Genomic DNA, 20,068 nt, shown 5'->3' on the forward strand with positions numbered 1-20,068 from the left:
GCTAAAAAACTAAAAAAACTAAAAAAACTAAAAAAAGGTAAAAAACTAAAAAAAATAAAAAATAAAAAAAACTAAAAAAAAGGAAAAAACTGAAAAATAAGCTAAAATAAAGGTAAAAACCAATAAAAAACTAAAAAAAAAAAGGAAAAAACTAATAAATGACGACACTCAAAGAGAAAGCGACCAGGACAAAAAACTAAAAAAAAAGGCAAAAACTACAAAAAAACTAAAAACTAATAAAAAAAATAAAAAAGCTAAAAAACTAAAAAAACTAAAAAAAGGTAAAAAACTAAAAAAACTAAAAACTAAAAAAAAACTAAAAAAGGTAAAAACTAAAAGAACTAAAAAAGAAAAAAATAAATGACGACACTCAAAGAGAAAGCGACCAGGACAAAAGGAATGTTCGATTAGCAATCAACAAAGCACCGGGACACAGGGAGTATAAATGACGACCAGGACACAAGTAAAAAAAAAAATTAACAAAACTAAAAAGAAGGTAAAAACTACAAAAAAACTAAAAAGAAAAAAAAACTAAAAACTAATAAAAAAACTAAAAAATCTAAAAATCTAAATAAACTAAAAAAGAAAAAAAAAGGAAAAAAATAAAGGAGAAAAACAAAACTAAAAAACGAATGTATATACAGACCGGTACACCGGGATACAAATGACGACCGGGACACAGGGAATATAAATAACGACCGGGACACAGGGACACAACTACAACGGGGACACCGGGGGAAACAGGGGGATATAAATGACGACCGGGACAAAAAAACTAAAAAGAAATAAAAACTAAAAACTAATAAAAAAAACTAAAAAATCTAAAAATCTAAATAAGCTAAAAAAGAAAAAAAAAGGAAAAAAATAAAGGAGAAAAACAAAACTAAAAAACGAATGTATATACAGACCGGGACACGGGGATACAAATGATGACCGGGACCCGGGACACAGGGAATATAAATGACGACCGGGACACATGGACACAACTACAACGGGGACACCGGGGGAAACAGGGGGATAACCTGACAATCTATTTATATGCAAAGACAATGGGACAGCAAAGAATGTTGTATATTCGCAAGTTTTACGTAGTTAAAACCATATATATATATATATATATCTATATTCACAGGTGGGACATAGGGACACAACTACAATGGCGCGTAACTATTATGGCGCGTAACGACTTACGCGCGCGGGGGGGCTTGGGGGGGGCGCGAAGCGCCCCCACCAACTAGGTGTTGGGGTGGCGCGAAGCGCCACCCCAACAGCTAGTATATATATATATATATATATATATATATATATATATATATATATATAGATAGATTGATGACGGCGGGGACACAGGGAATGTTCAATTAGCAATCACCATAAAAAACTCAAGGGCAATCATTAGAAAAATGAGGTATAGATCTGAATACGGATTGTTTTTTCCATGGACAATTATATATTGCATGTTCAAGAATCGGTAAACCTGACAATCTATTTATATGCACAGACAATGGGACAGCGAAGAATCTTATAAGTTTTACGTAGTTAAAAACATATATATATATATATATATATATATATATATATATATATATATATATATATATATATATATATATATATATATATATATATATATATATATATATAGGAAATGGAGGAAATGGAGGAAGTTTCAACTACAATGGCGCGTAACTAATATGGCACATAATGACTTACGCGCCCGGGGGGGGGGGGGGGCTTGGGGGGTGGGGGTGCAAAGCGCCACCCCAACAGCTAGTATATATATAGAAGATAGTGTAACAGACATACAACTTATTTATATATATACATAACTATCTGTTGGGATGTAGCTTAGCGCCGCCCCATCACCTAGTTTGTGGGTGTTCTTCGCGCCCCCTCGCGTGCGTGAGTCGTTACGCGCCATTGTACTTGTGTCCCTGTATCCCACTTGTGAATATAATATATATATATATATATATATATATATATATATATATATATATATATATATATATGTATATATATATATATATATATATATATATATATATATATATATATATATATATATATATATATGTTTAACTACGTCAAACTTGCGAATATACAACATTCTCTGGTGTCCCATTGTCTGTTCATATAAATAGATTGTTAGGTTTACCAACTCTTAAACATGCAATATAATAATTGTCCATGGGAAAACAATCCGTATTCAGATCTATACCGCATTTTTGTAACGATTGCCATTGAGCTTTGTTGATGGTGATTGCTAATCGAACATCCCCTGTGTCCCCGTCGTCATTTATATATCCCCCTCTGCCCCCGGCGTCCCCGTTTTAGTTGTGCCCCTGTGGCCTGTCGTCATTTATATTCCCTGTGTCCCGGTCGTCATTTGTGTCCCGGTATCACAGTCTGTAATATCTCTTTTGAATGTCCCGATAGTCATTTACATTCCTTGTGCCCCGGTCTTCATTTGTGTCCTGGTGTCCCAGTTTGTAGTGTTTTCTTATATTGACGTCATATACAAAGCCTTATATACTAATAATGACGTCAAATGCAAACCCACAAACAAACAAATATGCATATATACAACTTATTTATATATATATAGAATACAGTTTCTTTTTTAGTTTTTTTTGTAATTTCTTTTCTTAGTTTTTTTCTTTTTTAATTTTTCTTTTTTTTTAGCTTCTTCTTTTTACTGATTTGTTTTCTTCAATTTGTCAATGTTCGTTCTAAAAATGACACTTGAAAAAATCTTTACGTGCCAAACATGCTAAAGTTCCAACGATTTATAGTAAACCTCAAAAATTGGGTATCTGTTTTGAGGTTTTCGAAATACTTTAATCTATTGTCAATATATATATTGAAATATTAGTGTAATTCCCAGTTTTTGTTTAGTTTTTTTCTTATTTTTAATTTTCTTACCTTTTTTCTTTTTTTTTCTTTTTAGTTTTTTACATTTTTTATTTTTTTTACGTATTTTCTTTTTGTTTTTTTTTTATATTTTAGTTTTTTTATATTTTTTTCTTTTTAGTTTTTTTTTAGTTTTTTACCTTTTTTTCAGTTTTCTTTTTCTTCTTCATTTTTCAGCCTCACTATGGAATATATATCGCCGAACCTTTGTTTTTTAACTAAAATCTGGTAGGCATTGATGACCTTATCCAAGTCAAGATCCCAAACCCAATCATCATCGCTATCATTTTCAGTTTTGATACATTTTGACTCTCGCTGTCCAGGTGGATTTTCATCTAACTGCGCGGTTTTGCGTTCTTTAGCCGCAAGCCTTTTGGCATTAACCCTTTGAACAGATTCCTCGGCTGTTTCTTTAGGATTTATACTAAATTTTCTTTTTGAAGTAACTATTTGAGCAGCTTCCTCGGCTGTTTCTTCTGTCATTTTAAGATCTATACTAAAAATTCCTCTTCACGTGCCAAGCTTGCTAAGGCTCAACAATTTATTATAGACCTTAAGTGTTAAGTATCTGTTTTAAGGTTTTCGAAATATATTAATCTATCGTCAAAATATTTCGAAATGTTTATGCAATTCCCAGTTTTTACATTTTAGTTTGTTTTCTTTTTCTTCTTTATTTTTCAGACGTCAAATGCAAACCCTCAACACAAAAAAAATAAAACTTATTTTTATACTAGCTGTTGGGATGGCCCAACACCCAACATCCTAGTTGGTGGGGGCGCTTCGCCCCCCAGGCCCTGGCGCGCGTAAGTCGTTATGTGCCATATTAGTTACGCGCCATTGTAGTTGTGTCCCTGTGTCCCACCTGTGAATATATATAGATATATGTATATTTTTAACTAGATAAAACATGCGAATATGCAGCATTCTTGGCTGTTCCATTGTCTGTGTATATAAATAGATTGTCAGTTTTACCAACTCTTGAACAAGCAACATATAATTGTCCATGGGAAAAACAATCTGTATTCAGATCTATACCTCATTATTCTAATGATTGCCCTTGAGCTTTGTTGATGGTGATTGCTAATCGAACATTTCCTGTGTCCCCGTCGTCATTTATATGTCCCCCCGGCGTCCCTGTTGTATTTGGTTTCCTGTGCTCTGGTCGTCATTTGTGTCCCGGTGTCCCAGTCGGTAATTTCTCTTTGAGTGTCGCGGTCGTCATTTTTATTCCCTGTGTCCCGGTGTCCCAGTCGTCATTTCTCTCCCGGTCGTCATTTGTGTTCCGGTGTCCCGGTCAGTAATTTCTCTTTGAGTGTCCTGGTCGTCATTTATATTCCCTCTGTTCCGGTCGTCATTTGTGTCCTGGTGCTTTGTTGATGGTGATTGCTAATCGAACATTCCTTGTGTCCTGGTCGTCATTTATATTCCCTATGTCCCGGTGTCCCAGTTGTCATTTGTGTCCCGATGTCCTCGACACACAGACCCACAGACAAACTCTTGAACCTGCAACATAATAATTGTCCATGGGAAAACAATCCGTATTCAGATCTATACCGCATTTTTCTAACGATTGCCCTTGAGCTTTGTTGATGGTGATTCCTAATCGAACATTCCCTGTGTCCCCGTCGTCATTTATATATCCCCCTGTGCCCTCGGTGTCCCCGTTGTAGTTTTGTCCCTATGTCCTGGTCGTCATTTATATTCCCTATGTCCCGGTCGTCATTTGTGTCCCAGTGTCCCGGTTCTAATATTGACACTTGGAAAACTCTTTACTTGCCAAGCATGCTAAAGCTCCAACAATTTATAATAAACCTCAAAGTTGTGGGTATCTGTTTTAAGGTTTTCGAATTTAATTAATCTATTGTCAAAATATATTGAAATATTTGTGCAATTCCCAATTTTTTTTAGTTTTTTCTTTTTTTTTAGCCTTTTTAGTTTTTTTCTTTTTAGTTTCTTAGCTTTTTTTAGTTTTATTTTCTTTTTAGCTTTTTACCTTTTTTGTTTCTTTTATTATTTTTACGTTTTTTCTTTTTAGGTTTTTTCTTTTTTATTTTTTTTTAATTTTTTTAGTTGTTTTTTTTATTTTTAAGTGTTTTTTTTTCGGTTTTTCTTTTTAGTTTTTTTTTAGTTTTATACCATTTTTCATTTTTCGGTTTTCTTTTTATTCTTTATTTTTCAGACGTAAATACATATCGCCGAACTTTTGTTTTTTTTACTAAAATCTGGTAGGAATTGATGACCTTATCCAAGTCAAAATCCCAAACCCAATCATCATCGCTATCATTTTCAGTTTTGATACGTTTTGACTCTCGCTGTCCAGGTGGATTTTTATCTAACTGCGCGGTTTTGCGTTCTTTAGCCGCAAGCCTTTTGGCATTAACCCTTTGAGCAGATTCCTTGGCTGTTTCTTCTGCCATTCTAGGATTTATACTAAAATTTCTCTTTGAATTAACTATTTGAGCAGCTTCCTCGGCTGTTTCTTTTGTCATTTTAAGATCTATCCTAAAAATTCCTCTTCACCTGCCAAGCTTTCTAAAGCTCAACAATTTATAATAAACCTAAATTTTAAGTATCTGTTTTAAGGTTTCCGAATTACTTTAATCTATTGTTAAAATATTTCGAAATATTTATGCAATTCCCAGTTCTTACAATTTAGTTTGTTTTCATTTATATATAGAAGATATAATCTGGCGTAACGGACAGACAGCTTATTTTTATATAGGTAGATACTAGCTATATAGTTATATATAGCTATATATAGACCACCTAGTTGGTGGGGGCGTATATATATATATATATATATATATATATATATATATATATATATATATATATATATATATATACTAGCTGTTGGGGTGGTGCTTCGCGCCACCCCAACACCTAGTTGGTGGGGCGCTTCGCGCCCCCCCAAGCCCCCCCGCGCGCGTAAGTCGTTACGCGCCATTGTAGTTGTGTCCCTGTGTCCCACCTGTGAATATAGATATATATATATATATATATATATATATATATATATATATATATATATATATATATATATATATATATATATATATATATATATGTTTTTAACTACGTAAAACTTGCGAATATACAACATTCTTTGCTGTCCCATTGTCTGTGCATATAAATAGATTGTCAGGTTTACCGACTCTTGAACATGCAACATATAATGGTCCATGGGAAAACAATCCGTATTCAGATCTATACCTCATGATTCTAATGATTGCCCTTGAGCTTTGTTGATGGTGATTGCTAATCGACCATTCCCTGAGTCGCCATCGTCATTTATATATCCCCCTGTGCACCCCGGCGTCCCCTTTGTAGTTATGTCCCTGTGTCCCGGTCGTCATTTATATTCCCTGTGTCCCGGTCGTCATTTGTGTCCCGGTGTTCCAGTCTGTGATTTCTCTTTGAGTGTCCCGGGCGTCATTTATATTCCTTGTGTCCCGGTGTCCCGGTCGTCATTTATATCCCCCTGTGCCCCCCGGCGTCCCTCATTTATATTCCCTGTGTCCCGGTCGTCATTTGTATCCCGGTGTCCCGGTCTATATATACATTCGTTTTTTAGTTTTGTTTTTCTCCTTTATTTTATTCCTTTTTTCTTTTTTTTCTTTTTTAGTTTATTTAGATTTTTAGATTTTTTAGTTTTTTTATTAGTTTTTAGTTTTTTTGTAGTTTTTACCATTTTTTTAGTTTTTTTAGTTGTTTTTTTTACTTATGTCCTGGTCGTCATTTATACTCCCTGTGTCCCGGTCGTCATTTGTGTCTCGGTGCTTTGTTGATTGCTAATTTATATTATATTTATATTTATATTTTTTATATTTATTAATATTTTTTTAGTTTTCTTTTTCTCTTATTTTTCAGTTTTTTCCTTTTTTTTAGTTTTTTCTTTTTTAGTTTTTAGTTTTTTTTTGTTTTTTACCTTTTTTTAGTTTTTTTAGTTTTTTAGCTTTTTTAGTTTTTTTATTAGTTTTTAGTTTTTTTTAGTTTTTGCCTTTTTTTAGTTTTTTCAGTTTTTTTTAGTTTTTAGTTTTTTACCTTTTTTTAGTTTTTTTTAGTTTTTTAGCTTTTTTAGTTTTTTTTCTTTTTAGTTTTTTTTGTAGTTTTTACCTTTTTTAGTTTTTTTTCTTCTTTTGTATTAGTGTGAAATAATTCAGACGTCATATGCGGACAAACACGACGTCACTCGACAGACAGACAGACAGACATAACCCACAAACAACTTATTTTTATATATATTTATTCATATTTTTTTAGTTTTCTTTTTCTCTTTTATTTTTCAGTTTTTTCCTTTTTTTTAGTTTTTTTTCTTTTTTAGTTTTTAGTTTTTTTTTAGTTTTTTACCTTTTTTTAGTTTTTTTTTAGTTTTTTTAGTTTTTTAGCTTTTTTAGTTTTTTTATTAGTTTTTATTTTTTTTTGTAGTTTTTGCCTTTTTTTTATTTTTTTCAGTTTTTTTTAGTTATTAGATTTTTACCTTTTTTTAGTTTTTTTTAGTTTTTTAGCTTTTTTGGTTTTTTTTTCTTTTTAGTTTTTTTGTAGTTTTTACCTTTTTTAGTTTTTTTCTTCTTTTGTATTAGTGTGAAATAATTCAGACGTCATATGCGGACAAACATGAGTGTCACCTGAGCCATCCACAGATCCACACACAGACAACTTATTTTTATATATATATATATATATATATATATATATATATATATATATATATATATATATATATATATATATATATATATATATATATATATATATATATATATATATATCTATATAAAAATAAGCTGTTTGTCTGTCTGTCGACTGACGTCATGTTTGTGTGTCGACTGACGTCATGTTTGTCGACTGACGTCATTATAAGGATTGAGCTGTATGTCGTCATGAAGTTGTTTGTCGTCTGACGTAATGTTTGTCGACTAACGAAACTACAGACCGGGAAACCGGGACACAAATGACGTGTTATGTCTGTTATAACGTAATAGAGGCAACAATCTTGACAGGGCCTTTTGAGGGTGAGGCTTTTCTTATTCCACGCATTCTCATAATTCCAATGGATCTGCCTTTTCAACCTAAAAGATTGCAATTCCCAATTTGATTAGCATATTTAGTTTTCAGTCCAGAACCACTAAAGCTATTCTGTAAATATCAAAAATATTTATGTTGTCTGAGCCATAATTTTTAGTTTTTATTTCAAAATAGAAAATTACCTGAAAATTTTAGAATTATATCTATCTATCTATATATATCAAAATAAGTTGTCTGTGTGTGGATCTGTGGATCAGGTGACGTCATGTTTGTCCGCATATGACGTCTGAATTATTTCACACTAATACAAAATAAGAAAAAAAACTAAAAAAGGTAAAAACTACAAAAAAAACTAAAAAGAAAAAAAAAACTAAAAAAGCTAAAAAACTAAAAAAAACTAAAAAAAGGTAAAAAACTAAAAACTAAAAAAAACTGAAAAAACTAAAAAAAGGCAAAAACTACAAAAAAAACTAAAAACTAATAAAAAAACTAAAAAATCTAAAAAACTAAAAAAACTAAAAAAACTAAAAAAGGTAAAAAACTAAAAAAAAACTAAAAACTAAAAAAGAAAAAAACTAAAAAAAGGAAAAGACTGAAAAATAAAAGAGAAAAAGAAAACTAAAAAAATATGAATAAAAATACAAAAAAATAAAAAAGATAAAAACTACAAAAAAACTAAAAAGAAAAAATGAAAAAAAACTAAAAAAGCTAAAAAAATAAAAGAAGCAAAAATCTAAAGAAGGTAAAAACTACAAAAAAAAAGAAAACAAAATAAAAAAATCTAAAAAAGCTTAAAAACTAAAAAAAACTAAAAAAAGATAAAAAACTAATGCGGACAAACATGACGTCACCTGATCCATCCACAGATCCACACACAGACAACTTATTTTTATATATATATATATATATATATATATATATATATATATATATATATATATATATATATATATATATATATATATATATATATATATATATATATATCTATATAAAAGTAAGCTGTTTGTCTGTCTGTCGACTGACGTCATGTTTGTGTGTCGACTGACGTCATGTTTGTCGACTGACGTCATTATAAGGATTGAGCTGTATGTCGTCATGAAGTTGTTTGTCGTCTGACGTAATGTTTGTCGACTAACGAAACTACAGACCGGGAAACCGGGACACAAATGACGTGTTATGTCTGTTATAACGTAATAGAGGCAACAATCTTGACAGGGCCTTTTGAGGGTGAGGCTTTTCTTATTCCACGCATTCTCATAATTCCAATGGATCTGCCTTTTCAACCTAAAAGATTGCAATTCCCAATTTGATTAGCATATTTAGTTTTCAGTCCAGAACCACTAAAGCTATTCTGTAAATATCAAAAATATTTATGTTGTCTGAGCCATAATTTTTAGTTTTTATTTCAAAATAGAAAATTACCTGAAAATTTTAGAATTATATCTATCTATCTATATATATCAAAATAAGTTGTCTGTGTGTGGATCTGTGGATCAGGTGACGTCATGTTTGTCCGCATATGACGTCTGAATTATTTCACACTAATACAAAATAAGAAAAAAAACTAAAAAAGGTAAAAACTACAAAAAAAACTAAAAAGAAAAAAAAAACTAAAAAAGCTAAAAAACTAAAAAAAACTAAAAAAAGGTAAAAAACTAAAAACTAAAAAAAACTGAAAAAACTAAAAAAAGGCAAAAACTACAAAAAAAACTAAAAACTAATAAAAAAACTAAAAAATCTAAAAAACTAAAAAAACTAAAAAAACTAAAAAAGGTAAAAAACTAAAAAAAAACTAAAAACTAAAAAAGAAAAAAACTAAAAAAAGGAAAAGACTGAAAAATAAAAGAGAAAAAGAAAACTAAAAAAATATGAATAAAAATACAAAAAAATAAAAAAGATAAAAACTACAAAAAAACTAAAAAGAAAAAATGAAAAAAAACTAAAAAAGCTAAAAAAATAAAAGAAGCAAAAATCTAAAGAAGATAAAAACTACAAAAAAAAAAGAAAACAAAATAAAAAAATCTAAAAAAGCTTAAAAACTAAAAAAAGCTAAAAAAAGATAAAAAACTAAAAAAAAAACTAAAAAAAGGAAAAAACCATAAAATAAACTAAAAACTAATAAAAAAAAGGAAAAAACTGAAAAATAAAAGAGAAAAAGAAAACTAAAAAAATATAAATAAAAATAAAAAAACTAAAAAGATAAAAACTTCAAAAAAAACTAAAAAGAAAAAGAAAAAAACTAAAAAACCTAAAAAAAGGTAAAAACCAATAAAAAAAACTAAAAACAAAAAAAGGGAAAAAATTAAAAATTTATTTCATCATAAGTTTTCAACTGACAAAATTACAGACCGGGACATCGAGACACAAATGACGACCGGGACACCGGCACATAGGGAATATGAATGACGACACTCAAAGAGAAAGCGACCGGGACAAAAGGAATGTTCGATTAGCAATCAACAAAGCACCGGGACACAAATGACGACCGGGACACAGGGAGTATAAATGACGACCAGAATATAAGTAAAAAAAACTAAAAAAACTAAAAAAAAGGTAAAAACTACAAAAAAACTAAAAAGAAAAAAAAATAAAAACTAATAAAAAAACTAAAAAATCTAAAAATCTAAATAAACTAAAAAAGAAAAAAAATAAAGGAGAAAAACAAAACTAAAAAACGAATGTATATACAGACCGGGACACCGGGATACAAATGACGACCGGGACACAGGGAATATAAATGACGACCGGGACACAGGGACACAACTACAACGGGGACGCCGGGGGGCACAGGGGGATATAAATGACGACCGAGACACCGGGACACATGGAATATAAATGACGCCCGGGACACTCAAAGAGAAATCACAGACTGGGACACCGGGACACAAATGACGACCTGTACACAGGGACAAAACTACAAAGGGGATGCCGGGGGGCACAAGGGGATATATAAATGACGATGGCGACACAGGGAATGGTAGATTAGCAATCACCATCAACAAAGCTCAAGGGCAATCATTAGAATCATGAGGTATAGATCTGAATACGGATTGTTTTCCCATGGACCATTATATGTTGCATTTTCAAGAGTCGGTAAACAATCTATTTATATGCACAGACAATGGGACAGCAAAGAATGTTGTATATTCGCAAGTTTTACGTAGTTAAAAACATATATATATATATATCTATATTCACAGGTGGGACATAGGGACACAACTACAATGGCGCGTAACTAATATTGTGCGTAACGACTTACGCGCGCGGGGGGGCTTGGGGGGGGGGGCGCGAAGCGCCCCCACCAACTAGGTGTTGGGGTGGCGCGAAGCGCCACCCCAACAGCTAGTATATATATAAAAATAAGTTGTCTGTCTGTGGATCAGGTGACGTCATTTTTCTGTGTCGACTGGCGTCATGAAGTTAGTTGTCGTCATTTTTGCTATGACGGTGACCTCATTAAAGATATTTAAGACATATATGTTCACGTAGAAATCTATTAATGTTTAAGTTTAAAATGACTGATGAACTTACAATGGCAAAAGCCGATGAAGATGCTCAAAGAGTCTATGCCGAAAAACGTGCTGCTGATAGAGAAAGTCAGAAAAGAAAGCGTGCCGAGGAATCAAAAGAACAGCAAGGAAACAGGCTTGAGACTAAAGAACGCAAAACCACGCAGTTAGATGAAGATCCACCTGGACAGCGAGAGTCAAAACATATCAAAACTGAAAATGATAGCGATGATGATTGGGTTTGGGATCTTGACTTGGATAAGATCATCAATGCCTACCAGATTTTAGTTAAAAAAACAAAGGTTCGGCGATATATATTTCATAGTGAAGCTGAAAAATAAAGAAGAAAAAGAAAACTGAAAAAAGAAAAAATGTTAAAAATTAAAAAATACTATAAAGAAAAAAGAATCAAAGAGAAATTACAGACCGGGACACAAATGACGACCGGGACAGAGGGAAGGATTTATAATAAACCTCAATAATTGGGCATCTGTTTTAAGGTTTTCGAATTACTTTAATCTATTGTCAAAATATATTGAAATATTAGTGTAATTCCCAGCTTTTTTTTTAGTTTTTTCTTATTTTTAATTTTTTTACCTTTTTTTTTCTTTTTAGTTTTTTACATTTTTATTTTTTTTTTTATTCTTTTAACGTTTTTTCTTTTAAGGTTTTTTCTTTTTTTATTTTTTTTTATTTTTTAGTGTTTTTTAATTTTTTCTTTTTAGTTTTTTTAGTTTTTTACCTTTTTTCTTTTTCCAGTTTTCTTTTTCTTCTTCATTTTTCAGCGTCACTATGAAGTACATATCGCCGAACCTTTGTTTTTTAACTAAAATCTGGTAGGCATTGATGACCTTATCCAAGTCAAAATCCCAAACCCAATCATCATTGCTATCATTTTCAGTTTTGATACATTTTGACTCTCGCTGTTTAGGTGGATTTTCATCTAACTGCGCGGTTTTGCGTTCTTTAGCCGCAAGCCTTTTGGCATTAACCCTTTGAGCAGATTCCTTGGCTGTTTCTTCTGCCATTCTAGGATTTATACTAAAATTTCTCTTTGAATTAACTATTTGAGTAGCTTCCTCGGCTGTTTCTTTTGTCATTTTAAGATCTATACTAAGAATTCATCTTCAAGTGTCAACCTTGCTAATGCTCAACAATTTATAATAGACCTCAGGTTTTAAGTATCTGTTTTAAGGTTTTCGAATTATATTAATCTATCGTCAAAATATTTCGAAATATTTATGCAATTCCCAGTTTTTATATTTTAGTTTGTTTTCTTTTTCTTCTTTATTTTTCAGACGTCATATGCAAACCCTAAACACAAAAATACATACAACTTATTTTTATACTAGCTGTTGGGGTGGCGCTTTCCGCCACCCCAACACCTAGTTGATGGGTGCGCTTCGCGCCCCCTCAAGCCCCCCCCGCACGCGTAAGTCGTCACGCGCCATTGTAGTTGTGTCCCTGTGTCCCCCCTGTGAATATATATAGGTATATGTATATTTTTAACTATGTAAAACATGCGAATATACAGCATTCATGGCTGTTCCATTGTCTGTGCATATAAATAGATTGTCAGGTTTACCGACTCTCGAAAATGCAACATATAATTGTCCATGAGAAAAATAATCTGTATTCAGATCTATGCCTCATTATTCTAATGATTGCCCTTGAGCTTTGTTGATGGTGATTGCTAATCGAACATTCCCTGTGTCCCCGTCGTCATTTATATGTCCAACTGTGCCCCCGACGTCCCTGTTGTAGTTGTTTCCCTGTGTTCCGGTCGTCATTTGTGTCCCGGTGTCCAAGTCTGTAATTTCTCTTTGAGTGTTGCGGTCGTCATTTTTATTCCCTGTGTCCCGGTGTCCCAGTTGTCATTTTTGTCCCGGTCGTCATTTGTGTTCCAGTGTCCCGGTCTGTAGTTTCTCTGTGAGTGGCCCGGTCGTCATTTATATTCCCTATGTCCCAGTGTCCCAGTCGTCATTTGTCTCCCGATGTCCCGGTCTGTAATTTCGTCAGTCGACAAACATGATGTCAGTCGACACACAAACATGACGTCACTCAACACACAGACCCACAGACAAACTCTTGAACATGCAAGATAATAATTGTCCATGGGAAAACAATCCGTATTCAGATCTATACAGCATTTTTCTAACGACTACCCTTGAGCTTTGTTGATGGTGATTGCTAATCGAAAAATCCCTGTGTCCCTGTCGTCATTTATAACATAAAAGAAAATAGCATACCAAAAATCATATAGGCAGAGCCGTTCTTGGCAATGGGGCAATCGGGTCAACTGCCTAGGGTACCACAACTGTAGTGAGCGTGGCTGGGGCTACACACTTTCATCCGGCTTTTTCTGCTTATATTTGAGTCAGGAAGGGCGCTGTAAATAATTTTACCCCGGATATCCTCAAACCTAGAATAGACTCCAACAAATAAACATTCAAATGTGGATAAATCCATTTGTTTAAATAGTGACAACAGGAAGAAAAGTCTAAATATTTCCATCACATATACAGTTATCGTTATCAGTAGAAATATTAAAGTATTAAAATTAAAACTAGCACATTTATACGAAAACGAAATACTTAATTTTTGGGCACACAGAAAATAATGAGCTTCCAGGTTACTCACTATTTTTTTTTGGAGAGAGTTCAATGACAAAGCTCATTCAAAGTCATGATGTAAGTTTGTATGTGTGTAAAGTTTGTTATATTTACTTTTTGTAACTTTTCAATGCTTGAGGAGCGCAGACTTTAGCATCTTATTTTCTATTTCATTTTTGAGTTATCCTTGTTATACAACAACAAAAATACTAAACACCTTGCGATGGCCTACTGGATAAGGACTCATCTTTAAAGTGAAGGTTTGTAGGTTCAATTCCAAGTGTCGCAAGGGACTTCTTTGTTTGGAAATTCTACAATTAATTTTTGACTTTTAATATATATATATATATACATATATATATATATATATATATATATATATATATATATATATATATATATATATATATATATATATGTATATATATATACATCAACGTTGGGAGAAATTCAACGTTGGGAGAAATTTCGCAACGTGCATTCAATTCAGAATTTCTATCACTGATGAAGTACAATTGTAAAATTTTAGACCCTGCTCTATGATAAATTTGCCCTTTTACTTTGAAAGTAGGCATAAATTGATCTGGATTTTCGATTTGGGCACCAAACGACGTCATTTGGAAACATGAGGTATATTTTCTGATCTGTGATAAAAGAACGCTTAGATTCTGACGTAGTTCCAGTAAGCAAAGTCTTCAATGCCACTGGTGGTGCAGCCAATAGAGGAAGTATAACTTTTCCTGAGGCGCAACACATTCCCATTGTTTCACCATTGAGTTTCAAGGCCTTGCAAAAGGGACAAATTTAAGACACAGTCCCGATTTGAACACATCTACTCAAGCTATAATCATCGACTGGACTGTACCTGAATGCCAGGCGATAATTTTCAGGATGCTCTTGTGATTCCTTCGCACTTTTTCTTTTCTTACTTTCTCGATCAGCCGCAAGCCTGTTTTCTTGCTGTTCTTGTGATTCCTCAGCACGCCTTCTTTTTCACTTTCTCTTTTAGCAGCAAGTCTGGTTTCGCGTTGCTCTTATGATTCTTCGGCACGCTTTCTTTTCTTATTTTCTCTATCAGCAGCAAGTTTTTTGGCATAGACTCTTTGAGCAGCTTCCTCGGCTGTTGACATTGTAGGTTCTTCAGTCATTTTACAATTAAACATTAAACCATGAACGAATGTCTTAAATACCTTTAATGACGTCATCGTCATATTGACAACATGACGACCTGATGACATGACGTCATTCGACAAACAGACAACTTATTTATATATATATAGATAGATAGATGATGCCGGGGGCACAGGGAATGTTCAATTAGCAATCACCATCAACAAAGCTCAGGGGCAATCATTAGAATAATGAGATATAGATCTGAATACGGATTGTTTTTCCCATGGATAATTATATATTGTATGTTCAACGAGTCGGTAAACCTGACAATCTATTTATATGCGAAGACAATGGGACAGCGAAGAATGTTGTATATTCGCAAGTTTTACGTAGTTAAAAACTTATATTTATATATATATATATATATATATATATATATATATATATATATATATATATATATATATATATATCTATATATATAAAAATAAGTTGTCTGTCTGTGGATGGATGGATGGATGGATGGATGGATGTGTCAGGTGACGTCACCTGAAAAAACTGGATTAGGTGACGTCAAAACTGAAAAAACTAAAAAAAGGCAAAAACTACAAAAAAAACTAAAAACTAATAAAAAAAATAAAAAAGCTAAAAAACTAAAAAAACTATAAAGGTAAAAACCAATAAAAAACTAAAAAAAAAACTGAAAAAACTAAAAAAAGGCAAAAACTACAAAAAAAAACTAAAAACTAATAAAAAAAGTAAAAAAGCTAAAAAACTAAAAAAACTATAAAAACTAAAAAAAGGTAAAAAACTAAAAAAAATAAAAAATAAAAAAAAACTAAAAAAAAGGAAAAAACTGAAAAATAAGCTAAAATAAAGGTAAAAACCAATAAAAAACTAAAAAAAAAAGGAAAAAACTAATAAATGACGACACTCAAAGAGAAAGCGACCAGGACAAAAGGAATGTTCGATTAGCAATCAACAAAGCACCGGGACACAGGGAGTATAAATGACGACCAGGACACAAGTAAAAAAAAAAATTAACAAAACTAAAAAGAAGGTAAAAACTACAAAAAAACTAAAAAGAAAAAAAAACTAAAAACTAATAAAAAAACTAAAAAATCTAAAAATCTAAATAAACTAAAAAAGAAAAAAAAAGGAAAAAAATAAAGGAGAAAAACAAAACTAAAAAACGAATGTATATACAGACCGGTACACCGGGATACAAATGACGACCGGGACACAGGGAATATAAATAACGACCGGGACACAGGGACACAACTACAACGGGGACACCGGGGGAAACAGGGGGATATAAATGACGACCGGGACAAAAAAACTAAAAAGAAATAAAAACTAAAAACTAATAAAAAAAACTAAAAAATCTAAAAATCTAAATAAGCTAAAAAAGAAAAAAAAAGGAAAAAAATAAAGGAGAAAAACAAAACTAAAAAACGAATGTATATACAGACCGGGACACCGGGATACAAATGATGACCGGGACCCGGGACACAGGGAATATAAATGACGACCGGGACACAGGGACACAACTACAACGGGGACACCGGGGGAAACAGGGGGATGTAAATGACGACCGGGACACCGGGACAGGGAATGGTCGATTAGCAATCACCATCAACAAAGCTCAAGGGCAATCATTAGAATCATGAGGTATAGATCTGAATACAGATTGTTTTCCCATGGACCATTATATGTTGCATGTTCAAGAGTCGGTAAACCTGACAATCTATTTATATGCAAAGACAATGGGACAGCAAAGAATGTTGTATATTCGCAAGTTTTACGTAGTTAAAACCATATATATATATATATATCTATATTCACAGGTGGGACATAGGGACACAACTACAATGGCGCGTAACTATTATGGCGCGTAACGACTTACGCGCGCGGGGGGGCTTGGGGGGGGCGCGAAGCGCCCCCACCAACTAGGTGTTGGGGTGGCGCGAAGCGCCACCCCAACAGCTAGTATATATATATATATATATATATATATATATATATATATATATATATATATATAAAAATAAGTTGTCTGTGTGTGGATCTGTGGATGGATCAGGTGACGTCATGTTTCGGCTGACGTCATGAAATTAGTTGCCATCATTTTTGTTATGACGATGCTTAGTATATTGTAAAACACATTAATTTGGTAAATAATATACCATTTAAAACACCAAAATGAACATGCTGGAGTAGTCACTCGGTGAGAGAGGGTGTCAGAACGGAGAATGAAGGTCCCAGGTTCAAATCCTGGTTAGGCTAAAAAAGGTAAAAAACTAAAACTAAAAAAAAACTGAAAAAACTAAAAAAGGCAAAAACTACAAAAAAAATTAAAAACTAATAAAAAAATAAAAAAGCCGAAAAACTAAAAAAACTAAAGAAACTAAAAAAAGGAAAAAACTTAAAAAACTAAAAACTAAAAAAAAACTAAAAAAAAGGAAAAATGAAAAATAGAAGAGAAAAACAATACTAATAAAATTAAAAATAAAAATAAAAAAAAATAACAAAGATAAAAAGCTAAAAAAGGTAAAAACCAATAAAAACTAAAAAGAAAAAAGGTAAAAAACTAAAAAAAAAAATTCATCTAAAAAACTAAAAAAAACTAAAAAACGTAAAAACTAAAAGAACTAAAAAAGTAAAAAAAAAACTAAAAAAAGGAAAAAACTGAAAAATAAGTGGGATATAAAACAGGGGGATATAAATGACGACCGGGACACCGCCTGCCGTAAAAAAAACAATGGAAAACCTAATAGAGGCCACAATCTTGACAGGGCCTTTTGAGGGTGAGGCTGTTCTTATTCCTTGCATTCCCAAGATTCCAACGGATCTGCCTTTTCAATTTAAAAGATTGCAATTCCCAATTCGATTAGCATTTGCAATCACCATTAACAAAGCTCAAGGTCAATCATTAGAAAAATGTGGTATAGATTTTAATACTGATTGTTTTTCCCATTGACAATTGTACGTTGCATGTTCGAGGGTCGGTAAACCTGACAGTCTATTTATATGCAGCGACAATTGGACAGCGAAGAATGTTGTATATTCGCAAGTTTTACGCAGTTAATTTGTATTTTATCTATCTATCTATCTATCTATCTATCTATATAAAAACGAGTTGTATGTATGCATGTTTGCTTGTTTGTAAAAAGAGCGTTTGCATATGATGTCATTATTAGTACATACGGCTTTGTATATGCAGAGACAATGGGAAAGCCAAGAATGTTGTATATTCGCAATTTTTACGTAGTTTAACTCCTGCAGACGAAATGAATGCTTGCCTAAAAAATTCTAATTTATAGGCACATGCAAAAATATTAAAATTAACTACAAATATGCGTGTCCGATTGAAAAACGATGACTCTGGTCAAACAGTAGACTCAATTTCAGGACGTATACAACTACCTGCTGATTTCTGTAATTTAGTGACGTCCAAAAATGAATTGATTGAAAAAGTATTTCCGAATATTCTAAAAAACTATAAAAATAATAAATGGCTAAGTGAAAGAGCGATTCTCGCACCCAAAAATATAGACGTCCACGAAATCAACAATATTGTTTTGAACAAGATTCGAGACCAGGCAGTCCTTTACAAGTCAGTCGACACAGTTTTGGAACCAAATGAAGCGGTTAATTATCCATCTGAATTTTTAAATTCCATAGATCCTTCAGGGTTTCCACCACACGTGCTACAACTAAAAATAGGCGTACCTATAATACTTTTAAGAAATATCAACCCACCAAAGCTTTGCAATGGCACGCGACTTGCCGTAAAAAAAAACAATGGAAAACCTAATAGAGGCCACAATCTTGACAGGGCCTTATGAGGGTGAGGCTGTTCTTATTCCTCGCATTCCCATGATTCCAACGGATCTGCTTTTTCAATTTAAAAGATTGCAATTCCCAATTCGATTAGTATTTGCAATCACCATTAAACAAAGCTCAAGGTCAATCATTAGAAAAATGTGGTATAGATCTTAATCCTGATTGTTTTTCCCATGGACAATTGTACGTTGCATGTTCGAGGGTCGGTAAACCTGACAATGTATTTATATGCAGCGACAATTGGACAGCGAAGAATGTTGTTTATTCGCAAGTTTTACGCAGTTAATTTGTATTGTATCTATCTATATAAAAACGAGTTATGTGGATGCATGTTTGTTTGTTTGTAAAAAGAGCGTTTGCATATGACGTCATTATTAGTACATACGGCTTTGCATATGCACAGACAATGGGAAAGCCAAGAATGTTGTTTATTCGCAATTTTTGCGTAGTTTGAAACACATATATAAATCTATCTATATTCACAGGTGGGACACAGGGACACAACTACAATGGCGCATAACTAATATGGCGCGTAACGACTTACGCGCGCAAGGGGGCTTGGGGGGGCGCGAAGCGCCCCACCAACTAGGTGTTGGGGTGGCGCGAAGCGCCACCCCAACAGCTAGTATATATATATATATATATATATATATATATATATATATATATATATATATATATATATATATATATATATATATATATATATATATATATATATATATATATATATATATATATCATGAAAAGAGAAATCACCAATGCAACAGCACAAACACAAAAAAAGAGACAGAAGGAGAAAAGGAAAACTGTTTTCCTAAATTAGTGATTAATATAGACCAGCACTTGAATGAGGCCTTTACCCTACTCATCCATACAATCACATAGGTCAAACAGCATAGCCATACACAATCAACCATAAAGAATAATCGATGGACAGGCAGTCATGTCGTCAATAAGTATAAGTCGTCATTCACCAAACAATAACAAAAATAATAAAGACAAATAATTCAGAGGCAACAACCCAACACAAGGGCTCATCAG

The sequence above is a fragment of the Artemia franciscana genome, chromosome 4, assembly GCF_032884065.1.
Source record: "Artemia franciscana chromosome 4, ASM3288406v1, whole genome shotgun sequence".
In the NCBI taxonomy this organism is placed as follows: Eukaryota; Metazoa; Arthropoda; class Branchiopoda; order Anostraca; family Artemiidae; genus Artemia; species Artemia franciscana.